We start from the raw sequence: 13,475 nt of genomic DNA, 5'->3' as shown, positions 1-13,475 counted from the left end.
TCAAACCCACCCAAACGAAAAAAAAAGCGAACAGAAAACTGCCTGTAATAAAGGTCTATGAAATACTGTTCAGGAAACAATAAAAGAAATTGCTTCTTATTAGTAGCATAAAAAATACTTTTAAAATTGTAATTTTGAACTCACGCAAAAACGGCCATTCCATTGGCCACGCTCTTAATACGTCCCAGTTTATGTTAATTTGTTCCTGGCCATTGAAATTTGTTCAGAACAATATCAAGAATCTTTACGTCACAACAACCAAGGCCAAAAACGTCGCATTTTTCTTACAACATATTTTTATATAATATTTTTAAACATTTAATCATGAAAACATTGTTTCACAATATCCATATTTTTATCGGTATTCGTAGTATGTGATATTTCCATATTTTTGATTTATTTATTAATGTCTAAAGGGCTTTTACATATATAGAGGTTATAAACAATTTACAAATATAAAAATACAATAGTAAAAAAATACGCACATAAAAAAATAATTAAAATACCAGAAACTAAAATTCTAAACAAAATGATTTTTTAAATATTTTGCTCTTGAAATAATATCAGTATGTTCATGTTTATGTTTTGTACCTTCTTCAATATTATTACATAAGTTTTTTTTTTTTTTTTTATTAAAAAAAAGTATTTATAAATGATCTTATTTATTATATATACATATATTTTTATTTATTATTATAATTATAATTTATTTTTTACTTTTATCTACTTTATTATTATTATTTATTCATTATACATTTTTTTTTTGCAGTTTCTGACTAACTAACATTTCTTAATTTTTTAAAAAAAATTTTATTTTATAACTGGGTGGTGTAAAGAAGAATTATAATGTGTAAAAAAGATTGATAACTTATATAGCTGTGAAAAATGATTATTGACTGTTTTTACAATTTAAGTTTCATTGTACGCTTATGTTCTACATGAATTATATGCAAACACTGTTGTTTTTTTCCCAAATAAATAAGCCAAATCATTTCTAAAAAAGCCACAAGTAAATAGGGTCTGATCCTTACAAATAATTTTTAAAGTTCGTTTTGAAATAACTTTGGATGAAAAGGGTTAAAACAAGCCGATTTGTAAGACTTTTTACGCTTAAAACAACACCTTAGAACCTTATGAATGATTGGTTTCCGGTTTTAATTTGAAAGTGGGTTTCGTTTTCAATTCCCAAGATAATTGGTAGCAATAATTAAAATTAAGTTATCCAATTAATAATTTTATTGTATCGTCTCGCAGTTTATGGCGTCGTAAATTTGAACACAAGAGAAATTCGACTAAGCGGAATACTAAATTGTAAAATACACAATAAATAATTCACAAAGAAAATGAAATGTTTTGAGAAAATTGCCTTCCTAAATTTACGGGTAAATATAATAGTTTATTGGTACAGCGTTGTGTAGTTGAAACGGTAGAAAACACGTGTCCTAATTTAAACGTATTTCCGTATTTTCTCCCTGGATTATGACACAGTGTAATGTTTTTTTTTTACATAATATAGATATGTATTTATTTACCAGGGGCGAACAGTGTATACAAGCGATTATGCGCAGCTTACCATTATATTTGACCAACCATAATAATATTTTACTGTAATTTTATTTATAGAAAAACAAATAAATAATTACTATTTATTTTAAATCATTTCCTCCGTTTGTATTTTTATCCTAATATAAATAATAATATTAATAGAGCGCGCCCAGCGCCTGCGGTGAGCCAAGAAACTAGCCGATTATTCCAGCTTATTTTTTCATACAAATAAATATACTATATTTTTAATGTATTAACCCCAGTGCGGGTTTTTTCTCCTAGATTAAACTTGCAGATTACACAAATTATTTGAAGATTCTTTATTTTGAAAACAGTATTTCAAACATTATTTCTTAAGGGCTATTTTTCTTTGAGATGATACTTTTGACATATGACTCGCAACACACGTGGCGCTCGATGCGGCCGTTTTTGGTATTATTCATTTCTAGAACAAATCGGCCAGTTGACATTTCAATCGTTATGAGAATACCTAATACTGACTGAATTATAAACTTTTATTTAAGTTATGTGTTAAATTAATGGATAATATGGCTACACAAAATAACATATCACGAAGTTACGTAGTTTGAGTTGATTTCATAGATGAGAGTTGTTGTATCACACAGAACCACAGAAAAAAATAGCGATTTATAGTATAAATAACTTACATTATATTATGTACCTACTATGTAGGTACAAATAAATGATTTTTTTATAACAATGTTTGATTATGTCCAAATGCTTGCAGACTGGCTGGATTTCCTCCCTAGGGAGTTGTTCATATTTCAATTTATTTCAACAGAGAGGAAAAACATTTTTGAGAAGGGAATATGGAAGTCTAGGCATTTACAGGGCTTGTGACCTAACATTGGCTGGTTTGAGTGGCATTTTGCCTATGTTTGAACATTCATATTTCTTCATTTGTTGATTTCAGTGAAGTTTAAGAGCTGAAATAATTCAGTCAGATGAATCTCTTCGCAACAATAAAGGTTTCAGCTCTTTAACTTCACTTAAATCAACAAATGGAAGAATTAAAAAAATATGGATGTTCAAACATAGGCAAAATGGTAAATGTTACACAGTGTGTAAAATGGCCACTTAAATCAGCCAATGACAGGTCATAAGCCCTGTAAATGCCTAGACTTCCATATTCCCTTATTTAAGGCATCTCCATCCCTGTTGTAATTTGTTTAATTTTTTATTTATTTTATTATTTTGTTTTCTATTTTTTGTTTATTTTTTATGTTATTTTGTAAACTTGCCAAACACAAGAGCCAGACTCTTTTTTGGAAAGTTCAACCTTAAGTATATACAATAATAAAGAAAAAAATGATAAAATTACACCAACTTAATAATTTTCTTTTACATCTGTTCTTAAGCTTCGCTATAAAAGTCAGATATCAAAATAATATAAATTATGATATACTTAGATTATAATGGCCTCTAACTCTGCGTGACACGAACTTGTATGATATGTATTGTATGTACAGTGTACAGGAGTAAAATAAATGAAACCCACCCCTTTGTTCGGACGTCGTAAAATATTTTATGACGAAAATATAAAAAATGAAACCTAATAAACGTCCACAATATTATTACGTTTGTGAAATATATTTTCGTTTGGAATAATTAACTGTCTTTGAAATTAGTTCAGAAGTTAGTGCTAGAAGTGCCTGTCTATGTACCATGGGTCCATAGATTGGATGGAATCAATGCTTCCCTAAAGATTTGAGTTCTTAACAATCAGTACCTATTTTTTTTAATTATAAAATCAGCTTTTTTAAGTATCTTTTTGGTAACTACAAATTTTTTTAAAAATTTGTTTGTTGTGAATCGTAGCGAGATAGGTTCGATTCTCATTCATCAATAACTTCTAAAAAGTTGCAACAAGCCCACACACAATCTTTCGCTTGCGCAGTTATGCGCTGACTGAAGTAAAAATCACTGCGGTCGTTCTAATTCTTAAATAAGGAACTGCATAAGTCAGTTGATTCCTTTGAGGCGGGCGCTCGGTACTGATTTCCAAGTTCGCGCATGGGTAATTTGAGATCTTAAGAAGCTCTGTGGAAGCAGTTTATTTGAAAGATAGATATTTTTAATTTATGACCAAAATACATCGTCTTACTTTACATATTAAATTAAACATGTTTATTTGTATAAAATATTACCAATCAGCAAAAGTGCTGGTATAAGGGGATATAATATATGAATAAAATGAATAAAATGAATAAAATGAAAGAATGGTTCGATTCCATTATGTGATTGGCTAATTCTGAGAAGGTATTAGATGGGCTAAACAAAGTGTTTTACTTATTATATATATTTATTTATTGATGTACTTATACAGCCAATTTAACGATGGAAAATACATTTCTTTATTATATATTCAGGTACAATTGAAGTAAAACACAACTAAAGAAAATAACAATATTTTGAGTTTGTCCAAATTTTTGTAGACAAGGACTGGATTCAACTCTCTGGGGAGCTGTTTATATTAACATATTACAACAGAGATGAAGAACATTTAAGAAAAGGTAATATAGAAGTCTATTTACACAGTGTGTAAAGTGGCCACTTAAACAAGCCATTGACAGGTCATAAGTCCTGTAGATGCCTAGACTTCTATATTACCTTTTCTTAAATGTTCTTCATCTCTGTTGTAATATGTTAAAGAAAATAAAGCTAGTACAAAATTTAAATAATAATTACTACCTCAAGACAAGATCTGGTCTATCTTAGTGATTGTTTAAATCTAGAAAGACTTACACCAAAAGAGTCCAAATCTTGTGTCGAGTTTACGATGCGACACAAACGGGACATTGGTGCATGCAAGCCATAGCTTGTGCTGTGCTGATCAAGGAACAGCACATTATTATTTCGCAACCGGCGGATCGGAACATTGAATGCACTTGTTCCAGTAACGATGGTACATCAATTAAGCCATTCAGCAAATTAAACATAACTATGGAGTCAATGTGGTTTTTGTATGGAGTCAATAAGTTTAATGTGGTTCAATGATGGTTTTTCAAATATTTGAGTTGGATTTATTTTAATTGATTATTTTATTTTTTCATATATTTTTAATGTTGGGTGGCCTCCACGGCGTAGAGGTTAAGACGCTTGACTCACTCACGGAAGCTTCCGGGTTTGATTCCCGGTGAGAACACAAAAATCTAATGTGATTTGCCTCAAGCCTGGGTGTTCTGTGATGTAATTCACCACTGTAATTGGGCTTTCTAGCCTGTTGTGGTGCAAATTGTTTTTTTATTTTTTTTATTGCATGATCTTTTTTATATTTGATTTGCCATGTATTTTTTAATGATGTTTTCGTTATATGTAGTAAATATTGCGATATTGACTGTAATAGTTTTATACATATATATTCGTCCCAACTTAACACAGGACTTTGGTTCCATGGAGTTGGGACTTGCATCTAAATAAATGTTAAGTGAATAATGTATTGCGAATAAAACAAAAAAAAAATATTTCTACGTTTTTGCAGACTTGAGATTTTTTACATTGACTCCATTTCTCCGCTAATTTTCATTTACATATCCATGTTTGATATTAAAATATTATCGTGTCAACCGATTTTAATGCAAAATTTGTTATTAAAGACGACAAACATTGATACACCAGTCTTTTATGCTTAAATTATGACATTAAATTCTTTTTAGTTTATTTTCAAGCTCTAAACTAAAGTTACTGAGTTGGTAGAAGGTACATTTTTTATCTACGTATCCAGTACCAAGTGATTGCTTCCCTGATCGAAAATCTCACTGCACGTCCCTTGTATTTACATTACGTTAGCTTTCAGTCCAAATTTTTTTTTGCATCAGAAAGTACTGCTAAACAACCATTGTTTTAGTGCAGGCAAGGGAAACCTTTTTCTAGTCGGGGCCAGATTGCCAATTTCCCTCCGAGTTGCGGAATATCAAAATAACCATCCACACGTACGTAACATGCATAGGTTCTACTATTGGTTGAATCGGCATTAACTTTGTGGAATAACATGATTATATATGTATATATATATATATATATATTGTCCTTGCATTCATTGTATTCAGTTGAATTTTATTTAATTTTTTTGGTTGATAAGATTAAGAAAGGGTCTCAAAGATGGTTTGGTCACGTAGAACGAATGGACGACGAAATAATGGTAAAACAAGTATATATGGCGAAAATGAACGGTAACGTAAGACGAAGACGACTAAGGAAGACGTTGCATGATCAGATAAACCAAAATCTTAAGTCTGGTCATGTCAAAAGCAGACATAATTGAAGGGCATATATGACAAGACGTATGAATGTGGATGAAGCTAGGAATGTATGCCAGGATAGACGTGTCGTGTGTGGCGGTCCATTATCTCTGCCTACCCCTACGGAGAAATGGCGTGATGGTAGTAGGTAGTAATTTCATTTGTAGGTATAGTAGTCGTTGCGTAACCTTTCCAAATGTGATAGGGTGACTACGGTGTGAAAATATAAATATATAAGAATTTATTTTTAGCATTATTTACTTGAAATCTTAATTTTAACATAGAGGCACAACATGGACTATCTCTTCGTTCTAGTAACGAGAGAACTCTTTTAATACCCTGTCATCTCTCTAATTTTCTTGCCTCCTCTTTCACAGTAGTATTCGCTCGATTATGAAATAATCTACCCACTAATGTTAGAGACACCCCTTCTTTATTTACATTAAAGTCAAGATTGAAATGCCACTATCTAAATATTTAAATTGTTCCTTTATCCTTCTTTTTTCCTTCCCATCCCCTCTCCTCTCTTCATAGTATAGTGTTATTTTTTATATATTATTTTATTTTGTTAATCTTTGTTTTTTAATTTTTGTATAAAATTGTAAGATTAAATATGTCCATGTATTTGCAATTTTCTCAAACTGAACGGTTTGGGTAGGTAGGAAGAAATTGCCTTCATGCAATATGCTCGCCCTTATATGAATATAAAGTGTTAAATAAAAAAAAAAAAAAAAACAAAGACAGAATGGTGAATGTTACACAGTGTGTAAAGTGTCCACTTAAACCAGCCGATGACAACTCATAAGCCCTGTTAATGCCTAGACTTGCATATAACCTTCTCAAAAATCTTTTCCCTCTCTGTTGCAATAAATTAAAATATGTTTAAGTGTTAGTTTGGAGAGGATAAGTGACGGGAACTTTAACTGTATTTATTATAAGAAAATGTGTAAGCCATTGTTGGAATGGATTGTATAAGTCCGTCAATAAATAAATAAATATATAATAAGTAAAACACTTTGTTTGGCCTAAACCTTCTCAGAATTCGCCAATCACATAATGGAATCAAACCATTATTTTGATTCATATGAAATCAGACTCTTTAATTCTATAACAGGGAACGGCCAAATAATGAATAACTTAGAAAATCTAGAAGTACAAAAAAAATCGGAAAAAGCATAAATTAATAACAGTATTTTGAGTTTGTCCAAATTTTTGTAGACAAGGACTGGATTCAATTCCCCTGAGAGCTGTTAATATTAACATATTACAATTGAGATACAGAACAATTTGGAGAAGGTAATATAGACGTTTAGGCATCTACAGGGCTTATGACCTGTCATTGGCTGGTTAAGTGGCCAATTTACACACTGTGTGACATTCACCATTCTGCCATATTTAACATCTATATTCCTTCAATTCTTTCATCGGATGATGTTTGTGAAGTTAAAGAGCTAAATGGCTTAAAAAATAAAAAAATGAGAAGAAATTATAAGTAATGTAAGGAAAAAAACTGATTAGGGTCCATAAAAGCTAATTTTGTTTGCAAACATTCAAAAACAAAATTTTTAAACACAAAATAACAACATCCTTCAATTTTTTTGTAAATGCATTATCGTCGAATGCAACCGTGGTAGGTCGATGACAAAAAGATTTATGCTTCTTACCTTTTTTTTTACTGATTATATTGAATGTTTTAATATCTACAAACATGCGCAGCGCAAAGATCTACATTTCACCTAAAACCGCACGTAAATTGGTACAGAAGAATTATACATACAAAGATTTATATTATAACAGTATTATTGTGTATATTTCAACTAATATATAAAATAATCTAAAAAAAACGTTGAGAAGGTTGAAAATACAAAAATGTTTTAATTAATCTCAGGCTGGCAGAGGAGTATCGAATACATATGAAGAAGTCTGATACTCAAAAGCAAAGGTAGTGTGCAACTAGTAGGCGGTGTTACTCCCCTTTAACGACCACTGCAATTATAGCAACAACCCATTGTCGACAATGGGAATAATCTCCTTTCGATTTCAAATTTTAAATGGGCCGATCCCGGCGGCACTGCAATGCCGGGCCAACCCGCGACAGGAGTGGAGCAAGCCCCGAACATCCCGTCACATTCCAAAAATCAGTTTAATATACTGGTCCCGCATTGCGGGAACTATCAGATATTAAGCTGATAAGAACAGATACTACACTTTGATCTTAGCCAACAGGCCGAGAAGCGATACTTGCTCAATGAAGCCCTCAACTATATGTTAACCGGCAAGCGCATTTCACGAGCGCGCCGCGAACGATAGTAGCGCCACCTATGTTATCGTCCGTAAAAAAGCTTGATACCATTTTAACCTTAGAGTAATAACACGCAACCGGCTTATTAGTCACACATACGAACATAAACCATTATTATTTGATTATCAACTGCGAAGTTAGCTACAGTTTAAAGATATTTAAGGGGCCGTTTGTATTCACAAAATATTAGATATATAAAATTATCGTACCTGTAAAAATAAAGAATGAGGCAAAAGTCAACAATAAAATATTATTTGATTTTGTTAACGTTTTGCCAATTAACAAACAGTGTCAGTATAAGATAATGACAGATCATTTCCTCGATTGCAATTTTAAATCCAAAATAAACCACCAGATCATGACCCGACAAATATCGGCACAGCAGCTGATGGTACCACGACAGAAAAACTACTATGGTGACAGAACAATGGGTAGTGTAGTACCAAAACTGTACAATTCAATACCAGCCAAAAATCGTGAAGAAAAAAATCCAAATTTCATTAAAAAAAATAGTAAAAAAATTATTAAACAGCAAGTGAAACTTAAGTGTATAAATATATTTTATTCTTTAATTATTATTAAACTATGTACTTACTTATAAATTTAAAAAAAAATGTAATGTAACCCGCAGACAAGCTTCGGCTTTGCGGGAACGAAAATACAATTATGTATGTTACCTCTTTGTTAAAATGAATAAAACTTTTTAAAAAAAAATAGATAAATATTAGTACCTAACGCCATTGACCTACCAACAATGCATATCCATCCATACTAATATTATAAATGTGAAAGTGTGTTTGTTTGCGTTGCCTTCACGTCTCAACAAAGCATTTCGATTCGCAAACAGGCCGATTGATATTTTTTGCATAGGAGTAACCAAAGAGAGGGAAAAGAGAGAAGTAAAAAAAAATACAAAAAAAAGTAGGTAGTACTTACATCAACAATGAGCAACATTATTTGATAATAAGTAGGCGCTAAGGTGGAATGAAATAATTCAAGAATAATACATATTTTTATATTACACGTTTGTTTTATACATTGTACTATATTATGACTATGCAATTTATTATACTTAAGATACTTAGATCAAAAAAATAAACAATAAAGATAATCTGTAGCTTCTCTGTATACAGACAGCACAGCATGTGTTAGGGTAAATGGATCATACACATCGTGGTTTGACATTCATAAAGAAGTCAAACAGGGATGTGTGATGTCGCCATGGCTGTTCAACGTGTATATCGATAACTGCATGAAAAAACTGAAAGGCATAATAATGGGAGCAAAAGTGGGTGATTTAAATGACAATTGTCTTTTGTATGCTGATGATGCCATGCTTCTTGCTACTAAAAAAGAGGAACTGCAATTCTTGGTAACAAAGGTCTACGATATATGCAAGGGAAGCGATTTTCTGATGAATGTCGATAAATTGAATGTGATAGTTTTCGAAAGAAATTAAAATATGACTAAATGTAAAATCACTGTGAATGGAGTTATACTAAAACAAAAAGAGGAATTTGTGTATCTGGGAAGTATGTTTACTAGGGATGGAATGTCTGAGAAAGATATTGCAAGAAGGGTGAGTGCCGGGAACAGAGTGAACGGTGCACTTACGTCAACCTTGGCAAACAAATGTTTGTCGCAAGAGGCAAAATTAGCAGTTCTCAATAGAGTCCTGGTCCCGACCCTGATGAATGGGAGCGAAGTATGGACTTGGAAAAGCAGGGATGAAAGTAGGGTGAATGCTGTCGAAATGCAATCTCTCAGGCGAATTCATGGTAAAACTATGAACGGTAGATGCACAAATGTTGAGATCCGTACATTATGTAAGGCTGAAATAAGCATTATCGACAAAATCAAGAAAGCAGCTCTGCGTTGGTTTGGGCATGCAGAGCGAATGGACGGCGAAAGAACGGCTAAAAATATTTATGATGTGAATGTTGATGAATGCAGAGAGGAAGACCGAGAAAGACATGCCACGACCAAATCCAACAAGTACACCATGTATGAGAAGATGTATGAATGTAGAGGAAGTGAGGTCTGTATGCAAAGATGTGGCGTTCGATCCTCTCTGCCTACCCTTACGGAGAAACGGCGAGATGGTTTGTTGTTTGTTTGTTTGTAGAATTGTATTATTTATCCACCCGGACACGGAGAACACGGCCAGATTGAATTATTTCACCTACTAGGCCACACCAGAAAATATTTTAAAATTTAAAAAATATAATAACCGGTATAAATAAATTAATATTTATAAAGTCGACTAACTCGCGTTAGAGTAACACGGGCCTTTGTTGTAGATTGTTAGGGGTTTTAAAGTCAATGAAATCAGCCAGCCTGGCTTTAAGGGTTAAGTACGGATCTAATTTCAAATTAATTCATTAACTTTTGACTCGGCTTAAGTTGGCTAATATTGCCGTTATAAGATTTGGGGTAAATTGGAGCTTAGGTCATAGAACGAAGTGAGATGCCTAAATGAAAAAAGCATTACCTAAAAAATATTAAAAATAATAATTATAATAATTATTATTATAAATATAATTATTATTATTATTATTTGTAAATTAAATAATTATCTTATTATTTTTTGGGTGTAAGGATAGATTTGAAAATTACATTTTATCAAATTACTTTTATGTATACGACAGTAAAAATATTGTATGGGAAAAAACTATATTTTAAAATTCAAATTGAAAGTTAAGAAATATGTGTAAAACAACTTATAAATGAAATATATGTACATTGTTATTATTCATCATTATCCCCTTTCATCACTTATTGTGCTTAGGGCACTGCATTGGTACACCAATCGCAGCGTATCTTAATAATTAGATAAATATTTGCGTTCTTATAATTTAACCAAATATTTTAATTTTGATGGCCATTTTCAACGAGTTGTAAATAACTCACTACTAGAAAATGAAAATCAAGTTGGGGTAGAGTGGAGTTCGAACCTCGGACCTCTGGTTCGTGAATCCGCAACACTAGCCACGGGGAAACAACCCGATTGCATTAATTAATTAACCCGACCCAACATAATCATAATCCCCTCTTCCCGCCTGATGGTGGATAGGGAACTGCATTGGAATACCAATTGCAGTGCATCTTGGTCATTTTTGTTACATGAAAGTAAGATAATCAACAATATTTTGAGTTTGTCCAAATTTTTGTAGACAAGGACTGGATTCAACTCCCTGGGAAGCTGTTTATATTAACATATTACAACAGAGATGAAGAACATTTAAGATGAGGTAAAATCCACCTGGTTCATGAAGAAGTATAGAAATTGAAAAAATAACATTTTCAGGCGTTGCCTAGTATGTAGGTGAAATAATTTAATTAGATGAATCTCACCCGCATAAAAAATGGTTTCAGCTCTTTAACTTCACAAACATCAACAGCTGAAAGAATTGAGGGACTATAGATGTTCAAATATGGGCAGAATTGTGAATGTTACACAGTGTGTAAAGTGGCCACTTAAATCAGCCATTGACATGTCATAAGCCCTGTAGATGCTTAAACTTCTATATTACCTTATCTTAAATGTTCTTCATCCCTGTTGTAATATGTTAAGATAATCAGTATTACGCTTAACCAGTCAAGGGACTATGAAATATTCTAGTGCGAAAACACCCCTTTCAATAAATTTTTCATATCAACCATGCCGGGAATCGAACCCGAGACCTCTTGCGTGGTAGGCAAACGCGCTGACCTTTACACCACGAGGACGACAGTTATGGTTAGAGCACACATAAGAATATGTTTATGTGTGCCCTACTTCAAGATTCAAAATAAAAAAATGTAGAACGCTGTACAGTCCTTTTTACAACTGGTTCCCCTAGTGAAGAGGACTCTGCATAAACAGTATTTTAACTAACTAACTAACTAACCATCACGCCATTTCCCCAGAGGGGTAGGCAGAGAGGATAGAACGCCACACCACTCTGTCCTGGCACACTTCCTTTGCTTCCTTCACATTCATACATCTTCTCATGCACGCACGTCGATTATTCTGACTTTTCACATGACCACTTTCAAGAATTTGTTGTACTTGATCATGCCATGTCTTTCTCGGCCTTCCTCGACTTCTACAACCAGATACATTCGCATCATAAATCTTTTTAGCCGATCTTTCATCATTCATTCGCTCCACATGACCGAACCATCGCAAAAGACCTTTCTTAATTTTGTCGATAATGCTACAGTATTCAAATACAGTATTTTATGTAGCATAATAATAACAATTAGTGAATATTTTTCAAAACAAATTAAGTTCTGTGGTTTTATTCCTTTCTATGCTAATTTGTTATCAATTAATCCTTTACTATTCCTCTAGCAAATAATGAAGATAGATTGTGTCTTATACGATCTTCTATGTGGGTTTAATCTTGCATAGGAAATGTGTACCTAATATGCATGGTAACACGTCAGTTTATAACTAACATTGACTACCTTATTACCATAATCCATATTTGGTTTGCATAGACACGTTTGTTTTGCGATGATAAAATATAATTCCATTTGATTAATTGATTGAAATTAATTTCACACGCCTCTTAAGAAAAACATGCTATAATTTGGAAAGATTTTTTTTTCGATTTTTATTTATTTTTTTAATGTATTTATTTGTGATATTAATAGTAAAATGTGTTTAAAAAATATAATAAACAAAATATACAGAGAATAAAAAAAAAACATGCTATAATATGGAAGGATTTTTTTTTTTGATTTTTTAAATATTTTTTATTTATTAAAATCTATAGTCATATATACAATAATACGGTTTTAACACTTTGAGTACCGGCCGAATACACATATAATTTACCCTTTGCCCGGCCCATTTTTGTGAAATTTCATGCTTTGTGAAGGGTTTCTTTAAAGTGTCATAATTATGAAAATACTAAGTTAAATCAATTGAAACTTCTCAGATTTATTTGAAATAATTGAATAAGTCATTTTTGTATGATAGTTTTGCCAAAATTGGCCTTTATGGAGGGCCGGATTGCGCATTGCAATGTTCGCATATATACAGGGCCTCACTCCTTTTTTTGTGCCTTGTATCCCGGAGCCGTGTAAACACGTTTTTTGCGTTTTTTATATATATTTATTCTACTTGTGTAAGAAAAGGTTTAAGGCGTATATATTGTTATTGTATATTTAGTTATAAAGGTGCTAAACTTGATATTTTCTTTGTTGTTCTCAATATGTGTTATTTTCTAAATGCTAATACTATTTACGTCCTGAATTGAGTTATTGTAACTCCTGGGAATGTAATTCAACGTATTATACTTGTAAAATACTTTGTGTTATACGATTTAAAAATAAAAAAAATAAAAATAGGAACATAAAGAAAAATACTCTCCATT

General features: G+C 31.9%; 1 protein-coding gene and 1 non-coding gene across 2 annotated transcripts in view; one reads left to right on the top strand and one right to left on the bottom strand.

Annotated features, from left to right (window-relative positions):
- LOC148283746 (uncharacterized) overlaps positions 1 to 13,475 on the top strand; it is a 220,882-nt gene that overhangs the window by 12,978 nt on the left and 194,429 nt on the right. The window lies entirely within an intron of this gene.
- Positions 7,854 to 8,046, bottom strand: LOC148283748 (U2 spliceosomal RNA). Its single transcript, XR_015825514.1, has one exon. It is a non-coding gene; the product is annotated as a U2 spliceosomal RNA (small nuclear RNA).

This window comes from Micrasema longulum, unplaced genomic scaffold, assembly GCF_059751315.1.
Source record: "Micrasema longulum isolate JH-2025_06_02 unplaced genomic scaffold, ASM5975131v1 h1tg000205l, whole genome shotgun sequence".
In the NCBI taxonomy this organism is placed as follows: domain Eukaryota; kingdom Metazoa; phylum Arthropoda; class Insecta; order Trichoptera; family Brachycentridae; genus Micrasema; species Micrasema longulum.
This window is presented reverse-complemented; position numbering and strand designations above follow the sequence as displayed.